At 37.5% G+C, this 15,944-nt stretch overlaps 1 long non-coding RNA gene across 35 annotated transcripts in view; it reads left to right on the top strand.

Annotated features, from left to right (window-relative positions):
• LOC102556284 (uncharacterized) overlaps positions 1 to 15,944 on the top strand; it is a 134,113-nt gene that overhangs the window by 7,691 nt on the left and 110,478 nt on the right. For 8 of the 35 annotated variants that reach the window (XR_015638461.1, XR_015638452.1, XR_015638462.1 and 5 more), the window contains one exon: positions 3,728 to 3,835. The exons of 8 other annotated variants lie outside the window; for them this stretch is intronic. This is a non-coding gene — a long non-coding RNA (uncharacterized LOC102556284). Of the gene's footprint in view, positions 1 to 3,727; positions 3,836 to 5,358; positions 10,183 to 10,899; positions 11,003 to 12,269; positions 14,664 to 15,944 lie in introns of those variants that run through there. 19 more of the 35 variants (XR_015638446.1, XR_015638456.1, XR_015638445.1 and 16 more) reach the window with 7 other exon arrangements.

The following is a 15,944-nucleotide window of genomic DNA, read 5'->3' as shown; positions in this document are numbered from 1 at the left end:
CCATTTTTAAGCATTTCTTTCTGTCTCTTTCTTCAGGGATTTGAACTTTTCATCACAGTTTCTTCGCCTCATTGGTTAGCTTCATCCTTAGATTACCTTTTGAGGCTATTGTGAATGGAAATGTTTCCATGACCTCTTTTTCTGTATGTTTGTTATTCGTGGATAGAAAAGCTACTGATTTTTGCAAGTGATTCTGTATCCTGCTCTTTGTTGATTTTTATCATGTCTTGAAGTTTTTTGGTAGAGTTTTGGGGCTTTCTGATATATAATATCATTATACGCAGATAAGAGGGAAACCTAGCGTTCTTCTATTTTCTGTATTCCTTTAATTTCCTTCTACCTTCTTGTTCCAACTAGTGCTTCAAGGACAGTGTTGAAGGGAATTGGTGATACTGCTCATGCCTGTGGAGAGGTTACAGAATGAGGTCTTTCCATTTAGCCTAGGCAATCTCAGAACTTACTATGTTGGCAAAGGAGGCCTTGAACTTAAGACAATCCTCCTGCCTCAGCCTTCCAAGTTCTCAGATTGTAGGCAATGCTTGTCACTTTATAAGACACCGTGAGGTTCATGGCAACCACTAACCCAAGGAAGCTATGTCCTCAGCCCGCACCAATTTATTTCGGCTGAGTTATTCTGCTTCTGTTTTTATAACGCCCTTACCATTTTATATCCCTTCTTTAAAACAAACACATAAAACAAAACAAAAGGAAGAAAATGACTAAAAGTTATATTGCAAAAATAAACCTCATAGCTTGGATTTCAGTGCTATAATTTTTTTGTTTATCTATATTTTTGAGATTTATAGTTTTAAATTTACCTCTGCTCAAGCAAGCGGACTGAAGCAATGAATCCCTGTGGGGTTGTGTTATTTGCCTTCAGGATAGTTTCTTTGCCTTGAGTTCTCTACCTTCATTTGTGACTATCTACCTAACTAGAAACCTTCCTGAACACATATTGTCTTTCTGTGGGAAGATAATACCAGTCTGTCATATGCCAATCTGCGTATTTAGATTTCATTCACTTTGTGTGCCCTCTCGCATCTGGTTAAGTCAGTAGTTGTCAACTCTGGACTGAACCACAGATCCACCTTTATCCTAATTCATGTTGACATGCCCTTCCTTCCTCTACAATTACATTAGACTCTCTGGCCAGGGAAAGCTGAGCACGGTGGCATATTACTTTTGTATGGCTGTCACAAAATTACCAGATGGATGATAGTTTCAGACATATTCCAGTCATCATGGCAGCCAAGACATGGCAGAATTCATGGCCGCAGGAACATGAGATAGGAAACATGCTATATGAGAGTGAACCTGGAAGTAAGAATACAGCTGAAACTTTGGGTGTCTCTAATGTTCAAGGGCTGACCTGGACTGATCTAATTCCCTCACCTCTGCTCCATCAATCAAAGGCTTCATAGCACCCCGATGGTTGAAATGTGATTCTGTGGGGGAAATTTTATATTCAAATCAAGTATATTTCATTAAAAGTGCATGGGCAACCACTCACCTGATTCATGTTCATCCATCATTGTTCACAAGAACCACCTTTCTTCACAATTTTCCTCTCTCTGAATAAATAATTACTTTCTCTTGTGAGTTCTGAGGTTGGCATTATTGAGAAAAAGAAATAGGAATATGGTTGAGCAATTTGCCATTTTTCTATGTCAGGCCATGTTAATCTTATTGTGATTGAGTGTCATGAAGATACCTCCTTCTTTTTACTTAGCAATCTCTTTAATTCAGGACAATTCAGCTTGTTATATTTTCTGGTCATTTTATACATATTGTATATGTAATATATATAATTTATGTAATAATATACATTAGCTGCAGCACACACAGTACTATCTACAGCACATACATATGCATGTGTGCGTGTGTGCATGTGTGTATGTGTGTGTGTGTGTGTGTGTGTGTGTGTGTATTAGCTGTCAGAAATAAATTATTCTCTTAGCTGCAATGGTATGGCAAGGGAGTGGAGGTCAGTCAGAGGTCCTTGAATGTGTATTGGTATTCATGGAAGGCTAGAGCCTGGACAAACTCCACACTCACCTCTAGTAATTAGTTTGCCATCTCAGATCTAACCCTTTTGTTTTCTTTAGACACATAAGCTTTATAAATCAACAATGGCATTAGCTGGACTAAGCCATGGCTCCCACAGTGGCCTCCCTTCCATCTACCTCTGTCTAGGCTGGCTCTGATGAAGGACTCTCAAATTTCCCTCTAGTCTTTCAGTACTGGTCATGATTATTTTTCTTTCCCCTGTGGTTCTGAACAGGAAAGAAGATCTCCAAGCCAAAAAGAAGGCTGCTCCCTTAGCAACCACAGCCCATTTCCCTGTGGTCTTCTCCAGTTCCCTCTTTGGCATATTTCCCTATTCTCTAGCACAGTGGTCAAGAGACAAAAGAATATATTTCGTATGCAAAGCTTATATTTAGTGTTGGAATTGTGCTAACCCAGCAGAAAACCTCTTCCTTCGCAACACTTTAAATCCATTAACTCTTTTCTGTGCCAATGCTTGTAGCCAAGCCTTCCTTGATGCTGGGGGTAAAGGGGATGCAGTGCAAAGAAAGCAAAATAGTGGCCAAAAACCCACCAGGGAGCAAGAGACCCCACCCAGTCACATCCCACTAAGAGTCAATGTTCCGATTTATAAATCCAGATAATAACTACGCTGTCATCCCCATCATTGCAAATGAGACACATAAGGCAATAAGCTTTAAAAGTAATGTTACTTTATAAACAACGAAAGGAACAGATGCCAAGTCCAGTCCATTTGGTGAATGAATCCACCTGTGTAAGCAATCTGCAAGCCAGACAGAAAGGCAGAACACCACCCCTGTAGATAGCTCCTTCCTCCCTTTTCCAGTTAATCTAAACCATAACTCCACTACCACAGACAAACATTATTGCCTGATTTCTGCAACCATTGGCTTGCCTGTCCTGTCCTTGATTTGTGATAAACGGCATTCTACAATATCCACTCTACGTTTGGCTTCTCGCTGTAATATAACATTAGTGAGATGCATTCATGTTTTGTGTATGATCCCCTTTCATTCCTGAGACTATTTCATGCCACTTTGCTTATTCATAGTGCTCTTGGTGCACATTTGGATTATATTCAGTTTTAGCTATTACAGGCAAAATTGCTGTGAACATTCTATGAATTTTGTTGTTGATAAATATTCACTTTCATATAGCTTTTGTTAATTCAAAGTGGAGCTCCTGGGTTAGACTATGGCTATGTGTTTCCCCTTTAAGGTACTGCCGAACCGATTTACAAGGTAGGGGAATGAGGCTTTCTCAAGCTCTGTATTTCTGCCAGTCTTTTCAACCTTGTCAAGTTCAGAATTTCTAGTGGGGTTCTGCATGACTTTAATTTGCATTTCCTTAGTGACTAATAACGCCAGGCATCTTTTCATATGCTTATTGGACATTCATGCATATCCTTTGGTGAAAATTCGAGTCTTTTTGCCATCTCTAAAATTAGGTCACCAATGATTTATAGGAGATCTTTACATATTTCAAATATAGTTCCCTCTCCAGGTGTATGTGCTCTGAATATCTCACACTGTGGCTTGCCTCTCCATTCTTCACATTGCCTTATGAGCAGGAAGAAGCATTTATACCTCGGAGGAGTCTATTTTGTCTTCTTCATGGACTGTGACCTTTCTATCTTAGAGAAGAAATCTTTGCTTAACTCAAATCACGTGTATCTCCCTAGGTTTTTAACTTCACTATTGCTCAAGAATTTGATGAATGGATGATTTTTGGTATAGATTCCTCCACATCTCCTCTTCCCAAGATTCCACTGGGTCCTTGCAAACAACAGGTGATACTTTTCTTCATTTGTGCATATTTATACTATTGTTTTTCCACAGTTGCTTTACCATCTTATTCCCTTTTCTGAAATTATACATATACTCTGAGTTTGTTTATGTCTGTCTGTCTATCTATCTATCTATCTATCTATCTATCTATCTATCTATCTACCAATTTATCAACCTTGAGATTTCTCAGTTTTAAAATCCATTAGATTGTCTTCTTGCCTTTACAACTTTTAAGTTCCCTGACTTTCTTATCAGCCCCTTTTTATTAAATGCACACCACCCACTCCCTGTTGCTCTTTAGACTAAGGATTTGTCCGTGCTGTGAAAACAGTGTTGTTGTTGTTATTTACTATATTCTGCTTGAATTTGTTAATCTTTGTCTATAATTTCATTTTGATTGGTCTTTGCATCAAAATTAGGGGAAAATGGTACTATTTTCACTAACATTTTTGGATCATTCTCCCTCACTTTCTGGCCATTCACTCAATGATTCACATGTATTGGGTTAGGGCTGAAGGTAAAATTTGATTGAATGTTGATTTAGTTGGAAAAGTTCATAGCATCTGTGTTTTTTTTTTTTTTTGACACTGTAGGATTGACATTGTGAGTGAGTAAAGTTGAGAGGGGTCACTGTTTGAATTCCATTTTCTGCTCCTTGTTTTAGGGCAATATTTGGAAATTATAATAGAAGCTATTACAAAATGTTGTTGTATTATTTTGTTTCTTATTATTTTTCTTGATATAGTGCTTCATATAACACTTTAAATTTGAACTTACTATATAGTCAGAGAATGACCTTGAACTCTGACTTTTAGTATTTCTACCTTCTGAGTATTGGGATTACAGACATGCAGGTATCACTACGCCTAACACTTTTTCATATTCTAATATATTCCTTTGACCCATCATTTTCTATTTTTAACTGTATAAGATTTAATTGTCAAATATAGTTGTAACATACAACGAATGTTTATTCACTGTATTTTATCTCTGTTATGATTAGTGATGGTGAAATTCTTCCATTATGTCTTTTTATATAAATGCTCATTAAGTGTTTAGCCCCTTTAACATTTGCTTATCAGCTATGGTAGTATCGACTGAAGGAATTTCTTAGATATTTCAGTTGTCCTGTTAGCAAATGTTAACTCTGTTATTCTTTCCATATCTCTATAACAACTTCTTTGATGTAATCTCGTTTGTTAATTTATCCCTTTGTTGCCTATAATTTTAGGTTAATGTGGAGTCATTGTCACAACCAAATTCACGATCTTTTTCCCTGTCTTTTTTTTCTAGGAGAGTCCTGCAATTTAAGTTGTTATATTTGAGTCATTTACCCATTTTGAGCTGATTGATTAGTTTTGTGTACGTGTGTGTGTGTGTGTGTATACGTGTGTGTGTACATGTGTGTGTGTGTGTACGTGTGTGTATACTATAGTAGTAGCAAATTTATTCTGTTGTCTATGAATATTCAGTTTTCCTAGCAGTGTTGTTGCTAATGTTCTTCTTTCTCATTCTGTGTTCTCAGGACCTGACCCACACTGATTCTTCTGAGCCATGTCCTCTCTTGTTGGGGATGAGTGTCTCTAAACTTCCCACCTATGATTCCTTACTTCTCTCCTATGGCATTTCATTCTTTCCAAGTGTGGATACTGCTATGAATCTCTGCTTGGTTATTAAAGCCTTCCCTCCTTGGGGACTTAGTTCCCTGTGTCTTCTTTGTATCTAGTTGATAACCCACAAAGCAGAGTATTCCTTTTAAAAATAGACTCTCACGCAGTGTCCTGAACTCTGGCCTCAAATTCATACCAGTGATATTGTTATGGCCTCCTTAGTGCTGGATTATGGGCATGAACCACCATGCCTGGCTCAAAAGTAAGAGTTGTGATTCAACGATTTTCTAACTATTACTATGGACAAAATTAATGTGTAAAATTTCATTTCATAATAAGAAACATAAGCCTATGAAGGATTTAAATTACTTGTTGTTTCCAAGAATCCATTCAACTGTGACTTCTTCTCAGAAGAAGACTTTGAGAGAGATTGAAAGAAAAACTCTTCCAAAGGAAACTAAGTGCCTAGTTTATACTAAAGGAATATTGACTTCCCAATTAGGTTGTGCTTTGTTGGTCAATTGAGCCAAGAGCACTGACCCCCTAAGCCTAACAATTTTCCTTCTCAGCTTGAAGTTATATTATACAGAGTCAAATGAGAACACTTAGTGTTTCAAATGTGAAGCACTAAGGAGTCCTTAAGTAGACCCAGAGATATTAAAAGATATTATTCCTTAAAATTATTTAAAATGTAGCACTATTCATAACAGTCAAGGTATGGAATCAAGGTATTCATTTGTGGTTAAATATATAAAAATAGAAGAGCATTGAATCCATGAAAAGAATGAAATCCTGTCATTTGGAGAACAGTGATGGAGCTAGACATTGTGCTGTATAAAGGCAGGCAGGCCACCAATGTCAAAAACTGCATGTTTCTACTAATCATGGAAGTAGATTAAACTGGATTCACAGAATCATGTATTGAGAACATTAGAAAATGTAAGTGGAAGAAAATGGAGTAGGAAGAATTTTGTTAATAAGTACAGAAAAACAATAGATGAGGAAAAACAAATTTTCAGTCCCACTATACAGAAGTATCTACCATCTACAGCAATGTATCATAATGATTAGGAGGGAGAAAAGGAAGAGTTTCCCAACACAGAAAACATAAGCATTTGAAGATATAAAGTGTCAATTACATTTTAAATCTTATATACATTGAACTATCATATTCTATACCATAAATATGTACAAATATATACCATTTAGTAAAATCATACGTTAACTTCTTTTTTTAATGTGAGGAGTTAAAAAGTTGGGAATGTGTTCAAGTATAATAAAGAAGTTATTTTCCTGTATTATATAAACTTCTTTTGCTTTCTCCTAAGGTTTTATGTCTGCTGTTATTTCTTATTTTCAGTTTCTGGTAGTGTCTTTGGGAACTCTTGGATATTCATTTCTAAGACTCTCCATGTTGATATTGATAAGGGCAATCTGACATGTTATATTATATCCTCTTGTCCACTGTGAGGACACTTGGAATGGTTTAATTGAAATGCATTCAACTTTCAAATGTGCTGCCATTTCTGAATTTTTAAGGCAATAGTCTGAGAGATGATATAATTAAGATTCTGTTGGATAGTTCTTAACCAATAGAAAGAGAAAACACTGGTTCTTAACCACTCAGTTATCGAGGCTTGTGAATTGATACTGTCACTTTATTTGAGTAGTTAGTGTTCCTGTTCTCCAGCTTCCTCTGTCAATATAATGAACCCAGGTCTTTTTCCTCGCCCTTCCTCTTGACAGAGGTAGAGGGCTATCGAGGCTGTAACAGCCTTTCTTGTTAGGGTGTAAAATGCTTCCCGAAGCAAAATGACGAGAAATCATTATAATACAGGAGAGCAAATGTAATAGTATATTTCAAATAGCTGGGAAATAGGTAAAGTTAGGTGTAACAACTCTTTTGCAAAACTAGATTGGGCCTATCCACAGAGACATCGTGTTAAGGCAATTAACTATCAAAGAGGCACATTCTCTCTGGGCTTTAACACATTGACTCAGGACTACCTCAGCCTGTGACCCATCTGATGATTCTAACAAACTTTGAAGAGTCCCATTTGAACAAAAGTGTGTGTGTTGTGTTGTGTGTGTGTGTGTGTGTGTTATTATTTTCTTAATAGGTCCTGTTTCTGTTTTTGTTTACATGCAACTGAGATTGAGAAACATCAAGTCTTTTCATGTAAATTTTTAAATAAAACATATCCAATATATAAAATTGACAAAGAAAATTAAGATGCTTCAGAAGCTTCAATAAATAAAATGTTTTAGTGCTTGAATTTCCCGGAAGGATAAATGCATATTTTAGTTCTATTATTATAGTTAATTTTTTAATAATCTAAGTGTTTTCTTAAAAGCAAACAAACAACCTCATTTAAGAACAACTTGAAGTTCTCAATCTAACATTAAATTCTCCTTACAAATACTAATACAAATGTTAATATAAGTCAATAAGCTGTTGTGCTAAAAATGCCTATAGTGGATCAGTAGTTTGGAGTAAAGCGAAAAATTCAGGCTTTTAGACAAGATCGTGAAAAAATACTGATAGCAATGCTGGTCCAGTTACTGCCCATTATGGACTGGATGTGAAGCATCCCTCAAGGCTCACAATGTCTAGACACTTGGCCTGAGAGTGTGGTGTTGTCTGGGGAAGGTGTGGACCCTTTGGAAACCGAGGCATGGTAGTTAGGATTGAGTTACTAGGGGCAGACCTTTAACAGTGAAAGACCTGCCCCACTTTTGGCTCTAGCTTTCTGTTACCTGATTCATCAAAATATAGAATGTCCTGGGACAAGCCCCCATCACTATGTACTGACCTGCTTTTGCTGCTTTCCAGACACAATGAACTGATGTCTCCTGATACCATGAGCTAACTCCCTTGTATTGCTTCTGGGAGGGAGTATGTCACAGCTATGAGATGCCACCTTTGAATGGCAAAGAATACATTTTAATCTGATGATGGGGTTCCCTCAGTATTTGAATGAGACTTTATGTGGGTGCACCCCAGTTTTGCATAAATAAATGGTCATGTGACTGTATAGCCTTAGAGCATTTCAAGGTAAAGAATTCTTGAGAAATAATGCTCAATGTGCTTCGGTTGCTTTTGTTGATGTGGTAAATATCAAAGCAATTTAAGAGAGAAGGAATTTATTTGGCTAACAGTTCCAGAGGGCTACACCCAACATCAACATGGCATACCAGGATGATTAGGAAGTTGACTGTCTGTATTTCAACCCCATATAGGAAGAAGGTAACCTTGAGCTCTTGATCCTCTGTCTTAGACTGCCCAAGTGTTAGGATTACCCACCTGTGTCTAATTCAGATGTACTTGTGTTGATGGAGGAATGTATTCATACAGGGAGACATATACATACTAAAGAAAACACTATTCCAATCTGTTTTCCCCAAATATTCTAGAGTACCTGTTTTCTTTCCAAGGTTCTGTTTTAGTTTGCCTAAATTAGTAGCTAAACTGTCATAGAGTTGGGGAGTGAAGAGATGGGCTTAATCCTATGTGTAGAGTTTCAAGGACTTTATTGAACTTCTTTAGCTTCTATTCTTCTCAACAGCATCATTTGCTGTGAAAAGTGAACTGAGAAAATATGCACAGCATGGCTCCCATGGTGCCTCCCCTCATGGGAAAAATGTAAGTAGTAGGCACCAAAGAAAAACTGACCATGACAGTGACCACATTAACAAAATAAGATGGAATTCTCTGTTAAACTTTTTTGTCACTATGACCAAAGACCTAAGAAAACAAACTGAGAGAGGAAAGATTTGGTGAGGTTAACAGTTTTAGAGTTTTCTATCCATGGTTGATTAGCCTCATGCTCTTAAGAAGAGCACTATGGATAAGGGAGTGTAGATCGAAGGAGTTCTTTATCTTATTTCATCCAAGGAGAGGGAGGGGGAGAGGAGAGGACATGGAGAGGAGGGGGAGAGAGAGACAGAGACAGATACAGACAGAGACAGAGAGACAGAGAGGCAGAGAAAGAGACAGAGAGAGACAGGCAAAGACAGAGAGAGACAGAGAGAGAGGCAGAGAGAGACACACAGAGACAGAGACAGAGACAGAGACAGAGATAGAGACAGAGAGGAGGAAACAGAGCTCAGAGTTAAGAAACATCCCTCAGGCCATGTTTCCAGTGGTCTACTTCCGGCAGATTGGTACTTCCTCCTAAACTTTGCTAAACCTTTTAAACCAGATCCCCATCTGGGAGCAAAGCATTCATGAGCCCGGATGTTAAGAGGGTCATTTTTATATTCAAATCAAAACAAATATTGATTATATTTCCCAAGTAAATGCTTACTATTGGATCACTAACTTAAAGGGAAAATGTACTGTGTTTATTAAGCACTATTGAGAGGTAAATTTTTGTTAACTATCAAAGAAGATGGAGTTATGTAATTGATTTTTTGTAATTTGTATCCCTGAGGCCTAAGTCAAAATATGCATAGGGTATTATGATATATCCCTTTGTAGTACTTATTTTTAAATGATGAAACCAGAGATTTGGGAATAACAGAGCTTGCTGTAAATTCCATAATGATGTTTGAAATGTTTAATGTGACTTACATTTTGTGTATTGAACTGAGTCCTAAACTGTCTCAGCAGGTGTCAAATTTTTTTAACTGAGAAAAAATATAATTATTTTTAATTTCCTCTGGATTTTACAACCTCATGCTCATTAAAAAACTGATTTAGGGGAGACATCATTAATAAAAATATATTTTAAGGCTTTCTTTTTCTTTTGTTATTTTTTCCTTTTTTAAAAAAATAGGTTCTATCCTAAGTAGTGAATGCTGTTCAGATATTTGCAAAACGTTTGCAGGGCCAAAATATTTTACCTTTATGGGTCGTATTTGTATTTAAAATATGGATCTATACTCCCTAGGTTTGAGATGATAAATACGTGTTTAGAAAGATTAACGTCTTCCCCTCGCTAAGCTGCTGTGTAGTGTGTTACTTTGGGCAGATACACCAGCTCTCCCACACTGATTTTTTTCTTAAAGTAAACCATAGCCTATTTCAGCTGAAAAATAAAAAAAGAACAAAGAAACAAACAAACAGAAAACGCCATTCAAAGTGCTATTTGGAAGGTAGACATTGACTAGTGTCTGAATAAAGCAGAAGGACGAGCTGATACCTGTGTGCTACTAGAATTGATTTTTCTGCTCTGGAATCCTTACTCTATGCTTTTACTTTTTATACTGGACAATATACATTTCACAATTAATTTCCTTAATAATAAATAAAGTAACCTTAAAGGAGTCACAGGTTACTCTGGTCCAAGAGAGAAAGCATCCTTCACGGTCACGATTAGGAAAGAGAGCCCCGTGTCCTGAATCTGATTCTGGTGATACGCACTGAGAATGCCTGAGGCAATACGGATTGGTCTGAGCAACAGAGCTGGGCGGAAGCTCATCTGATGTTTCATTTATTATTATTTTATCTCTAGAGCAACTCACTGAGACACCAGTGTCCTGGAGAGACCAGAATCGGAGAAGCTTATGAATGATTTGACACGGACGCCGTGTGTCTTTCCGTGCCGTGCTCAGGACGTGGGTACTTAGTCTGGCAGTAAAGCAGTGCACGCCATTTCAGTCATTCCACTGGTCGAGCCTGCATTGTCCGCAGGAGGGGAAAATGAGTTTTCTCTTCGGTTTCAGCTTTGGGTAGACGAGTGGGAAAAGATAACAACTTCGGACTATGCATGTTGCTCGCAGTAGTACAGTAAGGGAGCAAGCAGCAGCGATAAATAATAGATTGTAAAATGCAAATCTGGGGAGAAGAACTTTGCACCAGGCTTTCATTTTAAGTAGCTCATAAGGCTCTGAGGTATGCAGTGCTCGGCATCTTGAGCAAGAATGACAAATCACCTAATTGTCAATATATTACATACAGGGGGGAGACAAGGCGGGGGAGACAAATAGATGCAATCTAAGAGAAAACAAAACAAAACCTTGAGTAGAAAAATAAGCTGCCAAGCAGAGAATTCTATTTCCTCAGCTTGATGTAAGCAAATTCAGTTATTAATAATTGATTTATTAAAAGAAACATACAGGCCTTTCATTTGACTTCCATTAAATTAAGGCACATTATATTTAAACAACAGGTACAGCATTGCCAACCGGTGGGCTTCATAGACTAGAAGTTAAATTTTCTAGCAAAGCTCCTCTTGACTTGTCTTTTGAGCTTTTATAATTTATTTTTAAAATCCCATAAGAGTACACAACTGTTAGAGAAATGCATTGTTCACTTTTTTTGTGCACGAGCTTTCTACTTTTTCTCATTAAATTATTATCAGCATAATCTTTATTAATTTTAGCATAATGAGTAGCGTTTTGGCAGACTATCAGAAGGCAAGACTCCTAAGCGTCAGGCTTAGAGAACTTACAGGAGAGAAGGCACAGCAAGTTAAGTGATAACTCCCCAGGCTGCAGCCACTAGAAACACCCGATATCCTTTTTTATCAAAAGGAAGTGCGTTAGTAGATTTTGAAACTCTCTTCTTCAAAAGTGAAGGCAAGAGTGAATAACCCAAACAGGGAAACAAAGCTTCATGCATTGCAGTGTAACAGGCTTTGGCATGCTAAACAAAGCATTCAGAGACAGAACGCCCAGGCACAGCTAATGGAGAGTGAGAACATTCTTAAATTCAAAGCAGATGGCAGTGACGTTTTCCTGAAACGTTGGCGGAAGCAACCTCTTCCTCGGTAGACTTAACGAGTGTTTTGCTCTTTGAAGTATGAACTTTGAACAGTTCCAGAGACAGTTGAAATTTTCTGTTTTGTTCACAAGAAATAGCAATACAGTCATTTCATTGCAGAGGAGATCGGGAGAAGGACAACTGGGCACAAGGAGACCACGAAGTCAGAATGGTGCATGAATGACTTTGAGGAAAAGAAAAGAAACTGCCTCTGAAGATGCTTTCATGGGCTAAGTCACCAGGATTCAAAGTAGAATCTGGAAGCCATTTGTTCATGCTCTCACAGTTTGCACTCTGTGTCCTGGGAAGGACCACTATTTAAAATCTGTGACCACTGCATGATTATTAATTCATCCCTCATTTACAAAGATCCAATCAGCATGGGATACAATGACATCCTTCATTTTCCTAAGAGGCAGAAAGTGCGAAACTGGACCAGGCTGGTCCTTCCTTCCTCCCTACTAAGCACACTCTGTGTTCGTGATGAAACCTGCATTTCCAGACTTGAAAATACTCTTCCTTCCTCTACCACTTTTCTTTCTTTTCTTCATTTCCCCTCTTTCTTTTCATCCTTCCCTTCTTTCTTTTTTCTCCTCTCTTTTTTCATCTAGTTCTCTTTTTCTCGCCCAACTTGTTTTCAAAACAAATTTTTGCTGGTAGATGAAAGAGTCAACCCTCATGAGTATCACCTAGCCCTTCTGATTATTCAGCAGGTTGGGCAAGGGGAAGCCACTGCTCCTTTGCGCCATGCCAAGATCAGTGTACATGCTTTGACTTCTGTCAAGTGTATGTGAACATGTTTGGAGTTCTAGCTTTCCGGTAGAAGTTTAATCATTCTGGGTTCAGCTCCTATTGATTTCATTTGAATAACTTTACTCATTGTTATGGATCTACAACTGATCGAATTAGTTTCTAACTGATGAAATTCCAGTAGGTTATGGTTCAAAAATAACACTCGTTTACTATGTTCCTATATTAAGACGTTCTTTTATTGGGATTTGATAGAGGTATTACACGGAAAAGATTTTGGCTTCAGAAATGAGAGTTAACATAGTGCTAATTTTAGGATATGTTTTATAGCACTATAAAAAGAATTAAAATAATAACATTTAAGACCTTTCATACATTTATGAGCATGTTAATACACATTCTCTCCTTTGACACTATACTTCTGCATTAGTTACTTTTCCGTTGACTGTGATAAAACATCATGATAAAAAGTGACTTCAGGAGGCTTCTCTGATAGTGTTTGAGCAAGAAACTGATCCACAAGTCTAGTGGAAGGTTCCTCCTGCAGCAGATGGGAACAAACAGAGAGACCCATAGCCAGACATGCACAGTGAGGGATCTTGGAACACACAGCTTTAAATGGAATGTTTCCATCAAATTCATCCCATCCGGGCTCAGGGAAGCCCTCAGGAGTTAGGAAGCATGTAAGAATGAAAAGGAATGGAGGAGACCAAGAGCATAAGGCCCTCTAAACCATATGACCAAAGCTCAAATGAACTCATAGAGACTGAAGCAGCACGCACAGGGTCTGCACCAGGTCCTCTGTGTATATAATATAGCTTCTGGTTTGGTATTTTTGAGGGATTCTTGAGTCTTTGAATGAGTGTGTCTCTGATTCTTGTATCTTCTCTTGGACTCTTTTCCTTAATTCTTTTCCAATTCTGAAGTGTTAGTTTTTGTGGGATTTTTTGTTATATTTTATTTTAATATATGTTATTATCCCTTAAACAAGTGTTTTCTAATAAAAAACTGAGAAGGTGGGGTTTGGATGGGAGGGGAGGAAGAACTGAAAGGAAAAGAGGGAGGGAAATCAAGGTCATTTAAGATTTATAATCAAAACATATTATTTGAGGGAAAATTTATTTTCAATATAAGAAAAAGAACAAATAACAGTTGTGTCATGAAGGCACATTTTTTCAGTGGAAAAACTCATAAGGGACTATCTTAACTTCTTTGTTTTTATAGAAATTTTCTTGTTTCATTCACGTAAACAAATTGATATATTAACAGCACATAGACAAAAAGTGACTTAAGGAAGAAAAAATTTGTATTGTCTCGTGATTCCAGAGAGATGAGAGACCTTCATGTCAGGATGCCTATAGCACCGAGTAGCACACATGTCAGTAGGAGCAAAATGATGAGCAAACTGGAGAGAGCAAACTGGAAGTGAAGCCAGACCATGAACTTTCAAAGCCCACCCACAGGATGTCCTTCTTCTTCCTGCAAGACTGAGAAACGTGCGCGCGCGCACGCGCACACACACACACACACACACACACACACACACACACACACACACACACACACACAACCACTACCACCACCACTACCACCACCGAACAGTGCTAACGACTAAGTACCACATCTTCACTGGGTTTATGGGAGTCATTCTCATTCAAACCACCATACACTAAATTGACAGATAAGTTAAACTTATTTTAATGTTTCATATTTTACTAATCTCAATTTATTTATAGTAAAACAATAAATATATGTTCTCAATACGAAAATAGTGATACATATTGGAGTTGATATCTTTATCTTGATTTGAACAGAATACAATGCATACTTGCACAGAGATATCATTTGGGACATTTCATAGGATACTAAAAATAAGTGTGATTTCTATGCACCAAAAGTTAAAAACAAAAAAGAGAAAAATCAGGGCAATATAACATGAAGTTAGCTTCCACCATGCCTCTGGTCAAGAGTCCTCTAAGTAGGAAATTCTTTACAACATGTTGTTGTGGTCATACCAACCTGAACAAGCCTGATCTCAACTTTATATCATGAACTCCTGTCACCTCAGATCTCTTTCCAAGGCAAATTCTTAGAAAATAGTAGTTTTAGAGCATGACTAGTCTTTTCTAATGAAGTTTTTGCTATAGACCATTGAACTAAAGTTTACTTATGTCCCACACAATTGTATCATTTTTATCGAATAATAGTACTTTTATAGCGTTGACTTTCTTCTCTTTAATTGAAAAGCGGCAAGTATGAACGATATACCTAGGAAACTGCAAATGGATGTTCTCTAGGGACAAATGACAGCTCAGGACTCACAGCTGTCTGCCTCCTCTCTGAGGACAGCGATGCAGCTGTATTCATCCCTACCATGAGGCAATGCAGAGCTCTTCATACCATGAGTGGTGCTGGATATGCAGAAGGTTCTGCAACTGGGAGGTGAATAGGCTTGAGTGAACTGCACTTTCCAATGGATGAAAAGGAAAGAATTCACACACTTAAAGTCCTTCATCCTTCTCAAACACTCATTAAGTGTAATCTAACCAGCTCTCCAAGGTTGTCGTAAAATGAGCAAAGATCCTCCTCCATCCCAGATAAAGATAGCTATTTCAGTTTTCTTCAGACAGCTTTAGAATATTTTTACTCAATAAATGTTATGGGGAAGTGAAAATGAAGATGAATCTGTTTTCTTTCCCTCAAAGCTATAACAAATAGTGCCATTTTTCTATTAGCCTGTGTTAAATTGCCTATTAGAAGTCTAAGAGAGTGTTGATCAGATTGGGGAATTATGGAAGTGACAGCAAAAAGGAATTAGAATCTCATCTAAACAACGCTTTCACTTTCCTCTCAATCTATTTAATTTTCTTTGTGATACTAAATCTTAACCGAGCACCAATCCCTTCCTTTTAATCCCAGACATCTGTTTTTCTGGTTGTCTAAGTATATTATATACAGTCCATTGTTTAATAAGGAAATGATGAAAGTGTTATTGAAGACTCAATATTTTGCACAAGAGACATAAAAACCTCTGTTGCTTTAACC

The sequence above is a fragment of the Rattus norvegicus genome, chromosome 15 (assembly GCF_021556685.1).
Source record: "Rattus norvegicus strain SHRSP/BbbUtx chromosome 15, alternate assembly SHRSP_T2T, whole genome shotgun sequence".
NCBI lineage: Eukaryota > Metazoa > Chordata > Mammalia > Rodentia > Muridae > Rattus > Rattus norvegicus.
This window is presented reverse-complemented; position numbering and strand designations above follow the sequence as displayed.